The sequence below is a fragment of the Thalassophryne amazonica genome, chromosome 8 (genome assembly GCF_902500255.1).
Source record: "Thalassophryne amazonica chromosome 8, fThaAma1.1, whole genome shotgun sequence".
Taxonomy (NCBI): domain Eukaryota; kingdom Metazoa; phylum Chordata; class Actinopteri; order Batrachoidiformes; family Batrachoididae; genus Thalassophryne; species Thalassophryne amazonica.
The window spans coordinates 75,762,970-75,783,734 of NC_047110.1; the positions used below are offsets into that span (position 1 = coordinate 75,762,970).

Consider the following 20,765-nt stretch of genomic DNA (forward strand, 5'->3'; position numbering starts at 1 on the left):
AGATTGGATCCTTTTTTTAAAAAACAGCAGATTAGATCATTTTCAGATAAGAAAAAAATAAATAAAATGTTGCTGCCAGACTTTTGACACGAAGCAGAAAATTTCCATTTTCTAAAAAAATAAATGAATGAGCAATGAAAACAAGGAACCTTTGCCTGTGGTCCTGAATGAAAAAGGAAAACAAGCTGTTTTACATAATATTTTAAAAGAAAATACTGAATTGTTGTATTAAATTAAAACATGAGCAGTATCACAGAATAACCTCTGTTGGAAGCCTTGAGGACAAGTTGGAACATCTCCAGCTGATAAACAATTTCTCATATACTCACTCCACTGAAAGCCATCAAAAGCCAACTGGATTTTAACAAATGGTTATCAACACGGAGGTGTTTTTCCTGTGCCGCCGCGCCGCGTCGGCTGCGTCCCGACGCGCGGACCCGTCCGCACGGACCCGTCCGCACGTCTTTCATTAAAAAAATCTACTTTAACAGTGGAATATCCGGATAAAATGCTGAAACCGACTTCTTCTGAAACGTCTCTGTTCTCTCACGACGTCCTGGATCAATAGAGCCTGAAATGTGGAGGTTTTAAGCTTGAAACAGGCTGATGACGCTGCCTGAGAGCGCTGCACGATGTCTCGCACCGTGAAAAGTCCTTAAAGCGGCAGAATCACCTCAAAATCTCTCATCAGCTGTTAAAATTTTCACTGAAAACCAGCTTAATTTTTCGAACCATGTCCACTTTGATGTGTCTCACAGGTTTAGAAAAAATTTTGATCAAACAAAGCGCCAGTCTCTCAGCAACTTCTCAGACAAAGGAATTCCGACGAGGGGCTGGACGACTCCTCCCACAAGGAGTGCTCACAGGCGAATGACGTCACCGACAGGCATGGAAAAACTCACGCATGCGCACGAGGGTGCAAGCATGTCTGACGTAAAAACATATGAATGAAATCCATATAGTTTTTGAAAAAAAATAAAAAGGACCTATACTTTACGGACAGCCCTCGTATTGTCTGGTAAGAGGGTAACAAGAAAAGAAACACTGGAGTCATGTCAAGACTGCACCATGACCATCAGCGGTTCCCAACATCTCTAAAAATGTCCACATAAAAGGGGTTAGAGCAGAGTGAGTCAAGTACAGGTGTGCACAAGCTCTGATTAGTTTTCCCATACCTCAACTTTGATCTTGTTCATGGGAATTAGCATGTTTTCATGCTCTTTTTTTGTGAATAAGGCAACCATGCATAACATGCATGTCAAATACAAGTGTGGGTCAACTGAAAGCGCAAGAGATCTAAAGAGCGACACCGAGCAGTCAGAGGACACTGTTCTGGAGCAGAAAGTTAGATACTGTGCCAAATGCACATGGCAACTCCAAATAAAACCGGTGCCTCATTTCTAGCCTCATCTCCTTTAGAGCAAGCCATTTAATTTCAGGCCACTGACACCCATCTCTCCTTTCACAAGAGTTAATATCCCATTCTCCCTCTTCTCTGCTGGGGTGTGATGGAATCTCAGTGACAGCCTGTAATGTAGGCCTGTATGCATTGATTATATGACACCCTCCATTCAGGTGTGCTATTAAAGTTCCCCTCCTCTCTTCCTTTCTGGTCTGCCAGTGGAATAATGTCCAGTAATAAGAGGAACAGGTACCTGGAGCTGAGGCTGGAGCCAGGCTCTTATATATGCAGGCACAAGACAGAAATGCTAGCAGCCTGGCAAAGCAGCCTGGAAGACACACCCACCTCATGTCAGCAATATGAACTAAAGACTAAAGGGATAGAAAAATACATGAGTCCATTTAAATGACACAAAGCTTGTTTTGACTGCACACTTGTCTTGCTGCCACTCCCCCTGAATATCTGCATCCCCGTAGAATCAGTCCATCCCACCTTGTTCTGAAGCTCCCCTCCCCCAGTTTGTGTTTGTCCCACAAATGAATATACGAGGTCTATTAGAAAAGTATCCGACCTTATTATTTTTTCAAAAACCATATGGATTTGAATCACGTGTGATTACATCAGACATGCTTGAACCCTCGTGGGCATGCGAGAGTTTTTTCACGCCTGTCGGTTACGTCATTCGCCTGTGGGCAGTCTTTGAGTGAGGAGTCGTCCACCCGCTCGTCGATTTTTTTCATTGTTTAGGAATGGCTCAGAGACTGTTGCTTTGTTTGATAAAAATTTTTTCAAAACTGTAAGGCACAACTGAGTGGACACCATTCAATAAATTCAGCTGGTTTTCGGTAAAAATTTTAACGGCTGATGAGAGATTTTGGTCTGGTAGTGTTGCTTTAAGGACGGTCCACGGCGCCTGACGGCGATCTGCGCTTCGAGGCGGCAGCGTCTCGCCGTTTCAAGTTGAAAACTTCCACATTTCAGGCTCTGTTGACGCAGTAAGTCGTCAGAGAACAGAGAACTTTCAGAAGAAGTCGGCATGAGGAGTTTATTCGGACATTCCATTGTTAACGGTCATTTTGTAATGAAAGAACGTGCGGGCAGAGTCGCATGTCGGGCTGGACCCGACCGCGGGGGGTCGCGGCAGGAAAAACACCTCCGTTGGAAATCTTAACGGGCAAGTTGGAACATGCCCAAGCTGTTAAACAATTTCTCAGTTACTCACTTGTGAAAGCCATTAAAAGCCGCCTGAATTCTACAAATGGTTTTCAACACGGAGGTGTTTTTCCTGTCGCGGCGCACACAGATTTGCCGAGTCGTCACGGAAACGACTCGGCGAATTTGCGCGTACGTCTTTCATTAAAAAAATGTCCTTAAACAGTGGAATGTCCGCATAAATTCCTCATCCCTCTTCTGAATCTTCTCTGTTCTCTCACGATGTCCTGGGTGAATTAAGCCTTAAATTACGATGTTATCAGCTCGAAACAGGCCGACGACAGCGCCTGGAAGCTCTGCAGGATGTCCCGCTCCGTGGGAAGTCCTTACACCGACAGAAACACCCCATAATCTCTCATCAGCCGTTAAACTTTTCACAGAAAACCAGCTTAATTTCTCGAATAGTGTCCACTCGGATATTCCTCACAGGTCCAGAAAAAATTTTGATAAAGCAACGCGCGCCGTCTCGAGCAGCGTGTGAAACAAAGGAATTCAGCCGAGAGGGCGGGACCACATCTCACTCAAGGCCTGCCCACAGGGAAATGACGTCACCGACACGCGTGAAAAAACTCACGCATGCGCACGAGGGTTCAAGCATGATTGGTGTAATCGCATGTCATTCAAATCCATATAGTTAAAAAAAAAATAAAAGGGTCGGTTTATTATCTAAGAGACCTCGTACATACAGCATACATAGAGGGATATGACATACATAGAGCCTCCTCATGTTTCTGCCTGCACAATATGAGGGCCCTCCAACAACTAAAAAAGGATGGTGGCCATACTTTTCTGCTTCATAACATGGCAGAAATCCTGAGCTACTTTTGACTGATAGGAATCTGCATATCCCACTGTTGTTGTTGTTCATCTATTGTGGTCTATGATGACCTTAGCATCTTTAATTGGTAGGTGTGAGTGCAAGATGTGTTCTGAAGTGACTGGCTAGTCCGATTCTGGTACAGAATGACACGGCACATGTGGGGCAGATATAGTATGTAGTGACTAAGTGGATGTAGTGCTGACGTTGGCTTTACGCAATTCTCGCTTGTATTTTGGTGGTTGGTTTTGCATCGAGGCTTCTCCAGGATGCAGAATCACATCCAAAGGCAACAAAGCCAACCACTTCTTGCAAAGCCTTTTCTATGCAATCAAATCCCCACTTCAAAATAACTACATTAGTATACTACGTAGACATGGAAACAAATTTTTGCCATTCAATTCAAAATGAAACATTTATTCCATGTAAATTGGTGCACAACAACTCTGCTCTGTCTACCCCTGATCCTGTCTGTTCTCAGAAGCTAAACATGATTAGAACTTGGATGGGAGACTTCTTAGGAAGACCAGAGTGTGTGTGTGTGTGTGTGTGTGTGTGTGTGTGTGTGTGTGTGTGTGTGTGTGTGTGTGTGTGTGTGTGTGTGTGTGTGTGTGTGTGTGTGTGTGTGTGTGTGTGTGTGTGTGTGTGTAAAATATTCTCAGGAAAATGAGATGATCTTGGTTATTTCTGTTACATATGTCACAGCGGTGTTAAACAAACTGTGACATAAATTCATCTTAAATCAGGAGAATATCTGTGAAAACACTCACAAAACTGTGGGACTTTGGAGATGTTATGCAAAAGGTGATTTTGCACAATATGACCCCTTTAATAATTATCTTATTGGCTCCACGACCATTTCATTTTTAAATTTGGCCATTGAAAATTAAAATCTGGATGAAAAGCATCATGAATCACACATTTTTAAACTGTTTTAAACCTATCAGAACTCCCTGAAGCTGTTAACTAACAATCGTTAAAGCCAAATGTGTTGGAAAACGAACAAACTCCCACATGAGATAAAACAATGACAGTTATTAAAGCAAGTTAAGTTTGGTATGAAAAGTACTTAAGGTGTACTTTACATCCATGTCTCACTAAGCAGGAGGAAACATTAACCAGGCTATGTTAACCACATGAACTAACCCATGCACTGTGAGTGCACTGATCATGTGATTTTCTTGCCACAACGTAACAAAATTAAAAACTCCTGATCTGGTGTTGTTGTTTAAACAATGCAAAAAAATGTCCAAAGGCAAAGACATCTAACCCAGTTATTGGTCTCAAAAACACTTTATTTAGATGAAGTCAATGATGTTATGTGCAGACGCGAGTTGAGGAGCGGACCAGCGTCTGACTGAACCCAGCGCTAAATAACCAGAAAGCGGTTCCAAAAACAAAACAAATTTATTTCCCTTCTGTGCAATAATTTGTGTACAACATAAATGTGCGGTTGTCTGGCGAGGTGAAGGACGACGCGCTCTCCAGCGCCCAAATGGATCGAAGCCCGATGCTTCTGGACCCAGACTCACCGCCGAACACCCCCCAGGTGGATACGACAAACTGACTCTGTGAAGGATGGAAAAGGTGAGGTAAGTCAACAGAGCTACAACAAATATCCTTCAGAGGCACACACTATCAGCAACACATTCAGGTCTGAATTTAAGCTTTATGTAAATGAGCAGCTTCTCACAACAGGTGGAGGATCATCAATCCGTACGCCACGGCAGTGAGAAGCGAGCTGCACAATTCTCATCAATGTTCAAATATACTGCGTAACAAAATACCAAATTACTGTTAACACTTATTCAGACATTCATCACCTCTGATGTGTGCTGACAGCATGTGTCCCTCACCCGTCCTCCTTCACAGGCACGATGTGTCAAACCCTGGCGCGGTCCTCAGCGTCTCACAAACGAACGTCACAAGGTCGAGTTCCCGGCAATTCTGCTCGAATCACTCATGGCTTAAATGCAGAACGCCATCTCATTATCTGCTTCAGCTGAAAGTCTTTAAGTTTGCACGTGAGCATCATCCACAGGTGCTGCAAGTCATTAGGCCTGCACGTGAACATCCTCCACAAGTGCAGCCAATAATGCTGATGAGGGTGAAGGACTCTTCTGTGAGCACCTTCTCCACAGAAAAAACCCAGTTTGCATACCACCTGGAGAGCAAAGAAAAGAAAACAACACCAAAATGTCCAGCCAAACCCCCCAACACACAACAAATGACATCTAAACAAAAGGAAGCAAAGTGTGATTAACTGTGATTTTTTAAAAATGTATTAGTGTTTAAATTAAAATAAATGATAATAATGTCAAATGATTTGCATGACGGTAATGCACTCACCAGCAAAAATGAATATGTTTGTCTGTCTATATGTAGCCCTGTGATAAGCTGGCATCCTGTTCAGGGTGTACCCCGCCTTACGCCCTACGACTGCTGGGATAGGCTCCAGCCCCCTGTGGTCCTTAACTGGAGTAAGTGGGAAGAGAAAATGAATGAATGAATGTACATACAATAAAATACAAAATCACCAAACTTAAATGGGACCTTATCTATAGAGCTGAAAGGAACATCAACTCATTTTTCACCAGGACTACCAAACCTCCGACAGACAGACAGACAGACAGACACCTTTAAATCTGTCTCCCACGCAGTATACCTGCTGCACATCACAGTGGTCTCAGTCTCTCTGACAAGATCCAGGCCCAGAATAGAGCTCAGAGCTCACTGGTTTAGATAAATCACAATACCTTCTCAGGGTGGAGGCAGAAAACAGACACAAGCATCTGTTTATGTTTGCATTTTATTCCAAAACATAAAATTGAATCAATCTTTTAATATGCTGGATTGTATAAACATGGGAGAGAACCGCTTGAATAAATATCAAGAATGAAAATGGATTTCTCGTCGACAACTATTATCTATGTGGTTTATTTATGAATGCAACGGCTGGCGCTAAAATAGGCAAAACATAGAAATACAGAGATAATGTGTTTAGGTTTTTTCATTTTCTTCTTTTTAAGTGGAAGAATAAATATTGGGATTTACATCAAATTTACATTTTTATCAAAATCAAGTTGGGTCCCGCTAAAGCTGCGAGCACCGTTTTCATCTGCAGTTGCCAGGACAACTGTGAAAATAACAAAAACGACACGACACCGACATCTTCAACAGGAAAATCATTAAAAGCAACATGATGGGCCAGATGATGCTGTCTGAGCCAGAGTCAGTCTGTGACTGATAAACACCAGCGTTGGATCCATAAATAGACTAATAGCGCTTTCACTGCTCCCACCACAATGCACTCAGTCAGGACAGTTAGTGGGTGTTTCTGGAAAAATGATAAAATCCCCTCAATAACCAGGACTAATAATTGCGGTGTGTAATATCAAACTGTGCGAGATGCAAAGCTACACACAAGTACACCAACACAATACACACACCTATACATATTCCAATGCCATCCATTGCCGGCCGCACAACACCGACGCCGTTAAACTAGTTCTCATACAAACATATATTCATAAGGTATTATGCAGAATAACAGTTTTATGGATTTTAAATGGCATTCATTTGCAAACAGTGTGGCTAGCCATCACATGGAAGGGCTATTTTATCCCTTCTTAATGTAGATCAGTCATTTTCTGTGAGATGCAGGGGGAGGTCCAGGACATTAGGGAAGTTGGATCTGTCTTCAGCCACTGATTAAACATGGGGCCAGAGAGAAGCAATAGGAATGGATCACATCAGTTGGGATTGATGCAGGAATGTATAATGGAACCATCACCTGAATGCTGTGCCTCCATTAATATCCTTTGACTGTGAGGATTCCGTATAACAAGCAGCCCTTTCCATCCATATTTCTTTCCGCCAATTTTACGAGCGGTGCTCCAGTTATTGCCATGCACTGCACAGAGTGAAACAAACTTCACACAACTGCACTGAGAACCGCAGCAGATCCTCCGCAGCCGGGGAGATGACTTTCTATAGTCTGTGCATGCTCCAGCATGTGTGTATGTATGTGTGTGACAGGTTTATAGGAGTCATTTATCCTGCTCAGCGGGCTAGTGTAGTGCAGAATGGTGGCCTGAGTGCCAGGCGTAGCTTATTGTTGTGTAGCCTTTATGGGCTACATTAAGTACAGCTGAGTGAGAGGAAAACATACAGTACAATACCCTTAGCTCACACATGTCATACACAAAGAGATTAACTGCCTCCGTGGGCCCAGGGCAGGCCTACATCTGATCAGCACAGTCGTGGCACGCTGTATCTGACTGCATACCTCGTTGACGCATGTGAGTGGATACGTTTGAGACTGATACTCAAACAAATTCAAACATACGGGCTGAGTGTTGGGTAGGGTTGCAGATGATGCTGTTATCTTTGTGGAATCAATGGATACCCTGACTGCAGCACTTGAGAAAAAGAGTGAGGAATCAGAGTGCCTATGCTTAGTACAGTTGTCCTGGATCAATACTAAGATCCAGGCTTTCAATGACTGCGAGGACTTGACCATCAGAAGGGTATCTGTATGTGGCAAAAGTGATGAGCTTTCACTTATCTCAGCAGTGATATTCATGTCTCTGGGTCTCTGGACTTTGAGAGCAAGAGATGCCTAGGAGGGGCTTACGCAGTCATTAGGATGCCGGACAGAGGTGCTTCGTGATACCGATATTTTTGCATCTTTCCTGTCTTACTGCATGGTTGTGAGGCTTTGGTCAGTAACTAGTGACCTAAAGTAATGACTTTGGTACCAGGTCTCTTCAGAGGATCCTTGGATATCGCTGGAATGATTTTGTGTCAAAGGAGCAGAAATGTCGGGAGACTCAGATAGGAGGTATCACTTGCATTGTGAGGGAGTGTCAGCAACGACATTTTGGCCATGTGGGTAATTTCTCTGTGCATGAGCCAGTGCACAGGTGCCTCAATTTGGAGGATCCCACCGGATGGAGAAAGCCAAAGGATGCCATGGTTGACCTGACTGCAGCAGATAGACGGTTATTTTTGACAGTTGGGGATTGGTTGTCCAATCCGAAGTGTATGTAAAGAGTATGTCATCAAAAGTTAATGAATAAAAAGAAAAAGTGAGAAAAATGTGAAAAAATTAGGCCTGAGTGACAGTGTTATTTCTTTTAGTTTCCAAATTCTTCCTCCGAGCTCCCAGAAGACCTCCACAAAGTCCAACAGACAACTCTTCAATGACATTACAGGCACATTTGTTATGTACCACAGAGTAACTGAATAATGACTGTCAGTCTATGAAAAAGTACTGTATTCCACAAGATGTGAACTTTAATCTGAATCTACTAAATCCTGTTATATGGCTGGGGGGGCCTGGCTGCCGGTTTGTTTCTGTCTTTTGGTTTTCCTCTCAGGTGGCGTGCGTTTGGGACTGAGTGGCTGTGTTGCTGAGGCTGTCAGGACCTCACCCTGATCACCTGCGACTCATCAGGACTCACAGCTGTGGTGCATCTGGATGGATTGGAACATGTTGGCATTTAAGACTGGAGTGCACAGTGTGTATTTGCCAGAGACTCGACCTTGTGACCAGACGGGTGAGATCGTCGTCTCGGGAGCCATCTCATCAGCAGCGGATGCTGAGAACGTCCAGGTTTGATGCACAGTCTGTGAAAGAGGAGGGGGTGAGGTTTCACGCTCGTCAGCACACTTCCTGAGGTACGTTAGATTTTGTGACTAACAGTTATACAGTCAGTAAATGTGGTGTCCCTCACACCTTATTGTATTGAGCTGTTTGTTAGTCATGTATCAGCTTCCACTGCAGTGGAGTTTTGTGAACTGGATGTTCCATGCCTGCAGGTTGGGAAGCTGATCAGTAATCAAGCCAGGAAGTGTTTGCTGTTTGTACACCATTAAGTGTTCTGTGTGTAGAGTGTGGACTCACATAATGGTTCCTTCTTTCACAGACTCGGTTGTTGCGGCCACCTGGGGGGTGTCGGCGGGGTCCTTGGGTCCGAAACAGCTTCTGGCTCCGGACCGTTAGCGCTGCTGGGAGCGCACCACATCAGGCCGCACCTTTTTGTTATTATATTATCACTGTTATGTATTAAATTCAGTTAGCCTTTGTACCGTGCTCTGCTTATTTCATACTGGGTCCTTCAAACGCTGGTCGGTTCTCCGAGCTGCGTCCGACACATAACAAAATCCTAGGAATTGAGAGATAATATAAATTAGCCAAATTTATCGATGTAATGTCATCAGCAAGGGTGGTGCCCGGGGGCGGAGTTAGCCCATTTTTAGGGGTGCTCAAGCACCCCTATATATATATATATATATATATATATATATATATATATATATATATATACTCAACAAAAATATAAACGCAACACTTTTGGTTTTGCTCCCATTTTGTATGAGATGAACTCAAAGATCTAAAACTTTTTCCACATACACAATATCACCATTTCCCTCAAATATTGTTCACAAACCAGTCTAAATCTGTGATAATGAGCACTTTTCCTTTGCTGAGATAATCCATCCCACCTCACAGGTGTGCCATATCAAGATGCTGATTAGACACCATGATTAGTGCACAGGTGTGCCTTAGACTGTCCACAATAAAAGGCCACTCTGAAAAGTGCAGTTTTGTTTTATTGGGGGGGGGATACCAGTCAGTATCTGGTGTGACCACCATTTGCCTCATGCAGTGCAACACATCTCCTTCGCATAGAGTTGATCAGGTTGTCAGTTGTGGCCTGTGGAATGTTGGTCCACTCCTCTTCAATGGCTGTGCAAAGTTGCAATGACGAACTGGAGTCAGGTCGAGACCCCGATGAGGACGACGAGCATGCAGATGAGCTTCCCTGAGGCGGTTTCTGACAGTTTCTGCAGAAATTCTTTGGTTATGCAAACCGATTGTTTCAGCAGCTGTCTGAGTGGCTGGTCTCAGATGATCTTGGAGGTGAACATGCTGGATGTGGAGGTCCTGGGCTGGTGTGGTTACACGTGGTCTGCGGTTGTGAGGCTGGTTGGATGTACTGCCAAATTCTCTGAAACGCCTTTGGAGACGGCTTATGGTAGAGAAATGAACATTCAATACACGAGCAACAGCTCTGGTTGACATTCCTGCTGTCAGCATGCCAATTGCACGCTCCCTCAAATCTTGCGACATCTGTGGCATTGTGCTGTGTGATAAAACTGCACCTTTCAGAGTGGCCTTTTATTGTGGGCAGTCTAAGGCACACCTGTGCACTAATCATGGTGTCTAATCAGCATCTTGGTATGGCACACCTGTGAGGTGGGATGGATTATCTCAGCAAAGGAGAAGTGCTCAATATCACAGATTTAGTCTGGTTTGTGAACAATATTGGAGGGAAATGGCGATATTGTGTATGTGGAAAAAGTTTTAGATTTTTGAGTTCATCTCATACAAAATGGGAGCAAAACCAACAGTGTTGCGTTTATATTTTTGTTGAGTGTATATGCACTTCTATACTGCTATTTTTTTAAACATTAAAAATATGTTTTAATGTTTAAAACATTTTTTAAACATTAAAAAAAAATTTTTAAATGCCAAATGTTTTTGGCAAGCATTTGGCATAATGCTTGCCAAATGCTATTTTGGCAAGCATTATGCCAAAATATGTATTACAAGAACATAGTAATTTGATTATCTCCCCTTCTTGGGCAAATGGTTCAATCCAAGAAGTGCGCCTACATTCATCTCTCTCTCTCTCTTCGTCCGCAACTGCGTCTGCTCTGGCATGTGTTTGTGTCGCATGGTGCTGCTGCGGGTGGCGCTAAATTAGCAGAGGCACTGTCCTGTGAGCGCTGGTAGTAACCTTGTGCAGCCGCCCTGTCAAGTGATTGCCAGGCGTCACATTTGCGAGGTATTTATTCACAGTTTATGTCTCTGAATGTGAAGAGCAAGTGCAACTTTCTGAAAAGTGCATAGCTAGCTATCGCAAAACACAGTATATTGCTCTACAAATTAGTGCATGCTGTGCATGACAAATGTAAGACTGATTCAGTGTTGTCTTTTTTTTTTTCAACTAAATCCTCATGTCAGCTACTAAATGGTGCTGGCCCTTCGATCTGTGTAGCTTCCATTAACAAATCACTCTCCTACATCAAATACCATGTACACAGATCTGACCTTAAATGCTTAGTTAAGGTCCTTAACTAAGCATTTCAGAATTAAGACAGTAAACTTTACCACAAAGTTTAATGCACAGCATGATAATAAGTGAATCATTTAAATTCCTGCTGAAAAGGCATAAATCATAAAACTCATTTTGTATTTTTATTTGCTGGCAGTAAGTGGCAATCCAAGCCTGCAGTGCAGTGATGGATATTAGAGCATTTTTTTCAAAAGCAAAAAAAGCTTCAGGTGAGGTTTGTGCACTCTATAAATCTTATGTGATAGTAGATATGGCCATTGAGAATAGCAAAGGATGGAAAGTGAAGCTAAGTGGAAACTGAATATGTGTATCAGACTGTGGAGGTGTCTTACTTGTGTTACTGGTGTTTTGGTATGAATTCTGACTTTTAAGTCACACATTTTTATTTTTCTTACTTTTAAGGACTTCATTAGATCTTGTCTGTCTTTTCTATGCTTTGCTGTTAAGTCAATAAATAATTCATATTCATATATTTCTTATCCTGAACCCATTTATGTGCAGTATACCATCTGTGTTCTTCATCCAGCCTTATAGGGGAGTGCTGCTGTAGCTGTGCTAAACCAGGTCCTCCTGCACACGGCACTAAACCTCACTGATCATAACTACTGCAACTACTGTATTTTTATGACTTACAACGTGGATGTGCGTGCTGCCAGAAAAACCGAGACATCAATCAGTTTGCAGAATAAATAAATGAATAGCCAAAACTAAAACACAATCTAAGTAATGCCTAAAAGTGTCTAAATGTAATTGAAAAGTGATACCAGGGTGAGTGTTCTGTACTAAGTACTATGACATAATAATCTGTTAAGATGAAATAAAAAAATCTTCAATAACTATAGGCTCATAAGACTAATATAAAACAAGGATAATATACTGTACTCAGCCTCTGAATATTTCAGACCTGCTCCTAGGTTGCAATTACTAATTGCCCTCACCACATTAGGAGATTAAATTATTTGTTATATAAACTGCACCAGAATGCAGGAATTTTATGTATGGGCCGTTATCCATTGCTAATATGTGTTTCTTTTATCATTTTGACAATGAATGCAGCTTTTACAAGCAATGTTTTCATTCTGAAATCATGGGAAATTGTATTTCTGGACATCTAGATTTTAAAAATTTGAAAAATGTGCTAAGCACCCCTAAAACTGGAAGTCTAAAATCGCCTCTGGTGGTGGCCAAGTGGTTAGTGCCTTTCGTTTCAGTGCAGAAGGTTCCTGGTTCAAACTCCACCCCTGCCGCATTTCTCCATGTAATGTGGAGTTGCGTCTGGAAGGGCATCCAGCATAAAACTTGTGCCAAATTAATTTGTATATCCACCCTGGATCTGCTGTTCCACCCCGAGTGAAAACAAGGGAGCAGCCGAAGGGACTTACTTTACTTTTAGATGTAATGTCATGAGAAATTAATGAAAATGTAAAACTGCAATGTTCTATTTTCTGGTTTACTGTAGTCCAGCATTAAGATGTTCAATTGTTTCAAAATGTTGCTGCCAGACTTTTGACACGAAGCAGAAAGTTTGACCACATTACAACCATTTTGGCGTCTCTTCACTGGCTTCCTGTATCTGTCGGAATCAGATTTTAAGGTTCTACTACTAGTCTATAAAATTATTCACGGACTGGCACCTCCCTACTTAAATGACATAATTAAACCCTACGTACCAGTCCAGGCTTTGCGTTCTCAGGGTGCAGGACTACTTTGTGTCCCTAGGGTGAATAAAAAGTCTGCAGGTCACAGAGCTTTCTCTTATCGAGCCCCTGTTTTTTGGAATGATCTCCCTGCATCAATAAAACAGTCAGATTCTGTAAAGACTTTCAAGTCCAGACTTAAAATGCACTTATTTTCCTTTTCGTATGGATAGCATACTGGCATAGTATGGTACTATCCTTTGTACCCTTCTAAATTAATTTTATTAGGAAACGGAGCGGCTGCGTCTTCAACTTTATCTAAAGTCTGGGTCTTTTAGTGAAGCTTAGGGCTAGTGGCCAGCAATCACCTTAGTGTTTCTTCTGTTTTTTCTTGTTGCTTAATGCTAACAAATTATACTGTAATTGCTGTCTTTCTGATGACTGATTCTGTTTTTTCTCTCTCTCTGTATGAGATGCGGCTCCATCCAGAGATGGGAGTGGTGTTTTCTTCTGCAACCCTCCCGTCCTGTGCAAAATCTCCTATATATTTGTTATGTAAATTGTTTTGTCAGTTGTGTTGGTAGCTTGACCCAAGCAGAGGGCCACCCCTTTGAGTCTGGTCTACTTGAGGTTTCTTCCTCAAATCATCAGAGGGAGTTTTTCCTTACCTCTGCCGCCTGTGTGCTTGCTCTGGGGGTTAGTAAGGTTAGACCTTACTTTTTGGTGCAAATCAAAAACACTTTTTGGTGTTTTTGTTTTGGTGCTATATGAATTAAATAAATAAGTAAACAAAACAAAAAAGTCTTATCTCACATTGTTATTAAAGTCAGAAAAAATTGTTCTCGATCGAAGTCTTGATTCATATCAGCTCCCAAATTTAATCTCTTCCCCGCCCCATGCACTACCCCTCCAAAATGTTTCATGAAAAAGAGGCTGGTAGTTTTTGCATAACCCCACTCAAAGAAAGACATAAATAAACCTATAAAGAATAATGACATCACAACATCCTTGGCACTGCACCCCCGCGCCAAACAAAAAATAGACTGAAAATATGTGGACATAAGCACACAACAAAAACGCATGTAAACACTTGCTTCCAGGCTCTCCAGAATAGATAAAAGCCCTTTTCACATCAGTCCTTCTGCCCACTCCTGGCCTACCTGTATTGTAGCATTAAATCACATATGTACTAAGTGTGTAAGACTACAACTACATGACCTGCTATTTGTCTATCTCTCTCTCTCTCTCTCTCTCTCGCTCTCTCTCTAACAATACAGTGTGCAGTCCCGCTGGCTTCTTAATTAACCCATCGACCTCATAATTGAGCCCCGTCCAACAGCAACATTTGTATTATTTTATTTATAGCCCGTTTGCTCTCTGCGGCCTACATGTTCTACCTCTGTGCCATAGGGGATTCAAGACAATGCAACTCTCTCTCCCATACAGTGCAAGACAAGAGATGCTGACGTGAACACAGTCACATGATTTCAGAGACTAGGTCCACGATATGTGCAAACACAGTGATAGAAAAATTCTATGTGACAAAAACACAAGTCTAGAAAGCCAATTTCTGCCGCTGCCGAACTGCTCCTACGTGTGGAAGGGGCTAAGCATGTCTAGTAGTCAGACAATACAAAAAAAAAGAGAGTTTTATTCTCTCACTTGCCCGCTTGTAACTCCCCACCACCACCACCGCACCGCCCGCGTGTCTGCTTTTTTGAAAGCTTCATAAGCGTCGCCTCTTCAACTGTGTTCCACTGAGTAAAAATAGAGGCCATTATATTGCTTAATGCCTACCTGCCAGCCCTCTCTGCTCCCGCCTGTACTCGGAGGCTTTTACATGATGAGGTGGCTGACATGTTCCACACACACCATCCATTACCATATGTACACTGGGTGAGACTCAACCTGCGCTTCTTATACTAATGCATGTTTGGTGTACCCTGTGGGGGTGGGGAGGGAGGGACAGTTGTGCATGTACGTACATGTGTGCGCGCATGTTACATTCTTGAACAAACTCCTTCCCGTACAAATCTAACGGCAGCTGTGTGACAAGCCACTTGTATTAACAGCAGCATGCTTTTAAAGTAAATAAAAACATTACTGTATACTGTAGCTGGCACTCAGGATGAGGATGAGTCCTGCTTCGCTCCGGTCCCCACTTTGCCCGTGTGTGTGTGTGTGTGTGTGTGTGTGTGTGTGTGTGTGTGTGTGTGTGTGTGTGTGTGTGTGTGTGTGTGTGTGTGTGTGTGTGAGTGAGCAAAGGGGGAGAGAGAGAGAGAGAGAGAGAGAGAGAGAGAGAGAGAGAGAGAGAGAGAGAGAGAGAGAGAGAGAGAGAGACAGAGAGAGAGAGAGACAGAAAGAGGGGGGTAACCCTCTGTGCTGGGGCGGTGGTTCCTCTCTAATTGCCCCTCTAGGTGCCTGTGTGCCGGAGCGCTGAACTGAGGGTAAACACAGATCTAGAGATGATTAATAGGAGAGGTCAGGGCAGAGCACAAACAGGCAGCGAGGCTGAGACCTCACTCCAGCCTACCCTGGCTGTCCAAAGCTGCACAAAAACACACACTGCACTACGGGAAAGTCTATTTTTTGACACTAGATCACAACATGTGTTCCTACTCATCGATAACAACTCACAATTTAAAAAAAAAAAAAATCTAAAGAGATTTTTCAGCAGAGCAGCCGGAGAAGAACGGGTCACATCCACAGAGCAGGTCAGTCAGAAGTGAGGGTAAAACAGAAAGTTGAAGGGTCAAGGGCCACTGTGTCAGGTCACAGCTGCTCAGCAAGAACACCTTAACGAGTGTTGATCAATATATGACCAGGAAAGTCTGAGCTCCTGCTTCTCTTGCATCCCTATGCAGCTGTAGGTGGTCTTCCAAAGACTTTGCAATGCAGTAAAGAGAGATGCACGCGCTACTTCTATTACCAGGCCACTTTGTCTTCTCTGTCCCCTGACAAACACACACACACGCATGGCACTTCTTTCCCCTACATCCTATGTGAGCATTTCTATCATCTGCACGAAAAAAACACACACAAAGGCAGCACATCCCCAGCTGAATGGAGTCAGGTTGGGCGGCCCTTCATTTTTCATGCAAACGGTAATTTAGTGAGACTGCCTATTGATTGAGCGCCGCTTGTCTCCCAAACAATGCCACTTCAATCAGCGGCCCTGTGGGGGTGGGGGCTGGGGCGGAGGAAGGAAGAGACATAGGTGGAGGGGAGAGGAGGGAGGGCTGCCGATAGCTGCAGTGACTGATTTAAGAGATGGATAAAAAGCAGATACGTCCCCCGCCCCTGTACTGATTAATGACAGTGGCCAGAGCAGCCCTGGACTATGCATCATGATTTAACCACCAGCCCCTCATCTGGAGATCACCGTGCACACACAAGTGTGCACACAAACACACAGTACTGTACCACACAGTGAGACAAGCTGCGGAAGGTGTGAAGGGAAGAAAGAGAAGTAAAGCTGTGAGAGAGACAACTAAAAGGATAATCAGGCTGTTTGAGCATGTTGGGCTGGTTTTTCAGTCAACTGTCCATTCAGTGTCAAAGTGTTTGTCAAACAATAAACTCCCTCACAGTACAGCCTGTTCATAAGAACACAGGTAAGAATTTTCCTATATCCAGTATACTCTGACTATAATGTACCCAGAAAGTACAGTGCTTCACTTCTCCACATTTTATGGTAAAACCGTATTAAAAAATGGAGCAAATTCATTTCTGTCCCTAAAAATTCTACTCACAACATCCCATAATGACAAGAAAAAAGTTGTTTTGGTGGGGGGAGGGGGGGGGGGGGTCATGTTTGCAAATTTATACATATGTACAATGGGGCAAAAAAGTATTTAGTCAGTCCCTGATTGTGCAAGTTCTCCTACTTAGAAAGATGAGAGAGGTCTATAATTTTCATCATAGGCATACCAACTATAAGAGACAAAATGAGAAAAAAAAATCCAGGAAATCACATTGTAGGATTTTTAAAGAATTTATTTGTAAATTATGGTGGAAAATAAGTATTTGGTCAATAACAAGAGTTCAGTTTTGTAACATCATCTTTGTAGGCAATGACAGAGGTCAAACATTTCCTATAAGTCTTCACCAGGTTTTCACACACTATAGCTGGTATTTTGGTCCATTCCTCCATGCAGATCTCCTCTAGAGCATTGATGTTTTGGGGCTGTTGCTGGGCAACATGGACTTTCAACTCCCTCCACAAATTTTCTATGGGATTGAGGTCTGGAGACTGGCTAGGCCACTCCAGGACCTTGAAATGCTTTTTACAGAACCAATCCTTCGTTGCTCGAGCAGTGTGTTTGGGATCATTGTCATGCTGGAAGACCCAGCCACATTGCATCTTCAATGCTCCCAATGATGGTAGGAGGTTTTGGCTTAAAATCTTATGATACATGGGCACGTTCATTCTCTAGCCTTTGTAGCCTTCTGTACAAAGCCTTCTGTGTAGCATTCTGTAGCCTTTGTTACTTTGGTACCAGCTCTCTGCAGGTCATTCATCAGGTCCCTCCGTGTAGTTCTGGGATTTTTATTCACCGATGTCATGATCATTTTGGCCCCATGGGATGAGATCTTGCGTGGAGCCCCGGATCAAGGGAGATTAACAATGGTCTTGTATGTCTTCCATTGTCTTACAATTGCTCCCACAGTTGATTTATTCAGACCAATCTGCTTGACTATTACAGAGTCACTTTTCCCAGCCTGGTGCACATCTACAATTTTCTTCCTGGTGTCCTTAGACAGCTCTTTGGTCTTGGCCATGGTTGACTTTGGAGTCTGACTGTTTGAGGCTGTGGATAGGTGTCTTTTATACAGATAATGAGTTCCAACAGGTGCCATTAATACAGGTAGCAGGTGGAGGACAGAAGTGCTTGCAAAAGAAGAAGTTACAGGTCTGTGAGATCCAGAAATCTTGCTGGTTTATTGGTGACCAAATACTTATTTTCCACCATAGTTTACAAATAAATTCTTTAAAAATCCTACAATGTGATTTTCTCTATTTTTTTTCTCATTTTGTCTCTCATAATTGAAGTGTACCTATGTTGAAAATTACAGACCTCTCTCATCTTTCTAAGTAGGAGAACTTGCACAATCAGGGGCTGACTAAATACTTTTTTACCTCACTGTATTCACACCCTTTGCTCAATACTTTGTTGATGCACCTTTGGCAGCAATTACATCCTCAAGTCTTCTTGAATATAATGCCACAAGCTTGGTGCACCTATCTTTGGACGGTTTTGACCATTCCTCTTCACATCACCTCTCAAACTCCATCAGGTTGGATGGGGAGCGTCGGTGCACAGCCATTTTCAGATCTCTCCAGAGATGTTCAACCGGATTCAGGTCTGGGCTCTGGCTGGACCACTCAAGGACGTTCACAGAGTTGTCCTGAAGCCACTCCTTTGATATCTTGGCTATATGCTTAGGGTCATTGTCCTGCTGAAAGATGAACTGTCACTCCAGTCTGAGGTCAAGAGCGCTCTGGAGCAGGTTTTTATCCAAGATGTCTCTGTACACTGCTGCACTGATCTTTCCCTCAATCCTGACAAGTCTCCCAAGTTCCTGCTACTGAAAAACATCCCCACAGCATGATGCTGCCGCCACCATGCTTCACTGTGGGGATGGTGCCTGGTTTCCTCCAAACACGATGCCTGACATTCATGCCAAAGAGTTCAATCTTTGTCTCATCAGACCAGAGAATTTTGTTTCTCATGGTCTGAGAGTCCTTCAGGTGCCTTTTGGCAAACTCCAGGTGGGCTGCCATGTGCCTTTTAATAAAGAGTGGCTTCCATCATTTTATTTTATTTTTATATAGTGTGGCATCAAGCAGGACAAAAGCAGGTCACATTGGCACGCCAAATTGTGTGGCAGTGCTGAGATCAAATTCGTGCAAGTGTCAAGGTGGCTTAAGGCCCTTCTCCCGATCCCTCAATTTAGGCAACTTCTTCTGACCTTCTGATGGAGGCCACTGTGCTCATTGAGACCATCAGAGCAGTAGAAATGTTTCTGTACCCTTCCCCAGATTTGTGTATTGAAATAAACCTGTCTTGGAGGTCTAAAGACAATTTCTTCATGCTTCATGAAGGAATTGAAGGACTTCATGCTTGATTTGTGCTCTGACATGCACTGTCAGCCATGGGATCTTATATGTAGACTGGTGTGTGTCTTTCAAAATCATGTCCAATCAACTGAACTGCCCCCAGGTGGACTCCAATTAAGCTGTAGAACCATCTCAAGGATGATCAGTGGAAATAGGATGCACATGAGCTCAATTTTTAGCTTCATGGCAAAGGCTGTGAATACTTATGTGCAAGTGATTTCTTAGGTTTTTTATTATTATTATTATTTTGCAAGAAAGCTCAAAAACCTTTTTCACATTGTTATTATGGGGTATTATGTGTAGAACTTTGAGGAAAAAAATGAATTTCATCCATTTTGGAAGGTGGTTGTAATGTAACAAAATCTGGAAAAAAATGCAGCACTGTGAATACTTTCTGGATGCAGGGTACCTAAAACAGAATTGCTGCCAAAATAGGAACAAAATAATGCAAGCAATTAACTTTTTATTTGTCAACACATTAGTGGTTAAGCGTTAGACTTAAGACCAGAGGATCCTCGGTTCAAATCCCAGCCTGACTGGAAAATCACTGAGGGCCCTTGGGCAAGGTCCTTAATCCCCTAGTTGCTGCCGGTGTGTAGTGAGCGCCTTGTATGGCAGCAGCCTGACATCGGGGTGAATGTTAAGCATTGATGTGAATGTTAAGCATTGATGTATAACGCACTTTGAGCGCTGATGCAGATGGAAAAGCAGTCCTTTACCATTTATTTATCAACACTGTTCACTTCCAGGTTTCATCTGCCTCATCGTCATCTAAATAAGGCCCAAAATGATAAGGCTGTATCTCCACTGCTTCTTCAGAGACATCTTGAGAATCACCTTCAGACTGGACCCCACAAAAAAGCTCCACACTATAAAAAAAAAGTTCAAAAACAGCTCTTGAATCAGCAGGTCCCATTCTCCCAATGACATCACAACAACATGACTGCGGCTGAGAACTGAAATAGAGTGCAGGCTTCAGACAGTTGTTTATCCTTTAGCTGTGCACTTATCGTTGACTTTTATTGTTCAGGATTTTTTTTAAATATCACAATTTCATCATTTTTAGTGATTCTGTGTTAACATTTTTTGGTGTCACCTACTCTTTAAATACATATACAGTAGTGTTCAGAATAATAGTGGTGCTATGTGACTAAAAAGATTAATCCAGGTTTTGAGTATATTTCTTATTGTTACATGGGAAACAAGGTATCAGTAGATTCAGTAGATTCTCACAAATCCAACAAGACCAAGCATTCATGATATGCACACTCTTAAGGCTATGAAATTGGGCTATTAGTAAAAAAAAGTAGAAAAGAGGGTGTTCACAATAATGGTAGCATCTGCTGTTGATGCTACAAACTGAAAACTATTATGTTCAAACTGCTTTTTTAGCAATCCTGTGAATCACTAAACTAGTATTTAGTTGTAT

General features: G+C 42.7%; 1 protein-coding gene and 1 long non-coding RNA gene across 3 annotated transcripts in view; both read right to left on the bottom strand.

Moving 5' to 3' along the window:
• The window catches only part of wwox (WW domain containing oxidoreductase), a 404,999-nt gene that overhangs the window by 165,571 nt on the left and 218,663 nt on the right, over positions 1-20,765 (bottom strand). The window lies entirely within an intron of this gene.
• LOC117515913 lies at positions 8,723-19,957 on the bottom strand. Its single transcript, XR_004562257.1, has 3 exons — positions 19,814-19,957; positions 10,404-10,408; positions 8,723-8,734 (listed from the first exon to the last, which is right to left on the bottom strand). It is a non-coding gene; the product is annotated as an uncharacterized LOC117515913 (long non-coding RNA).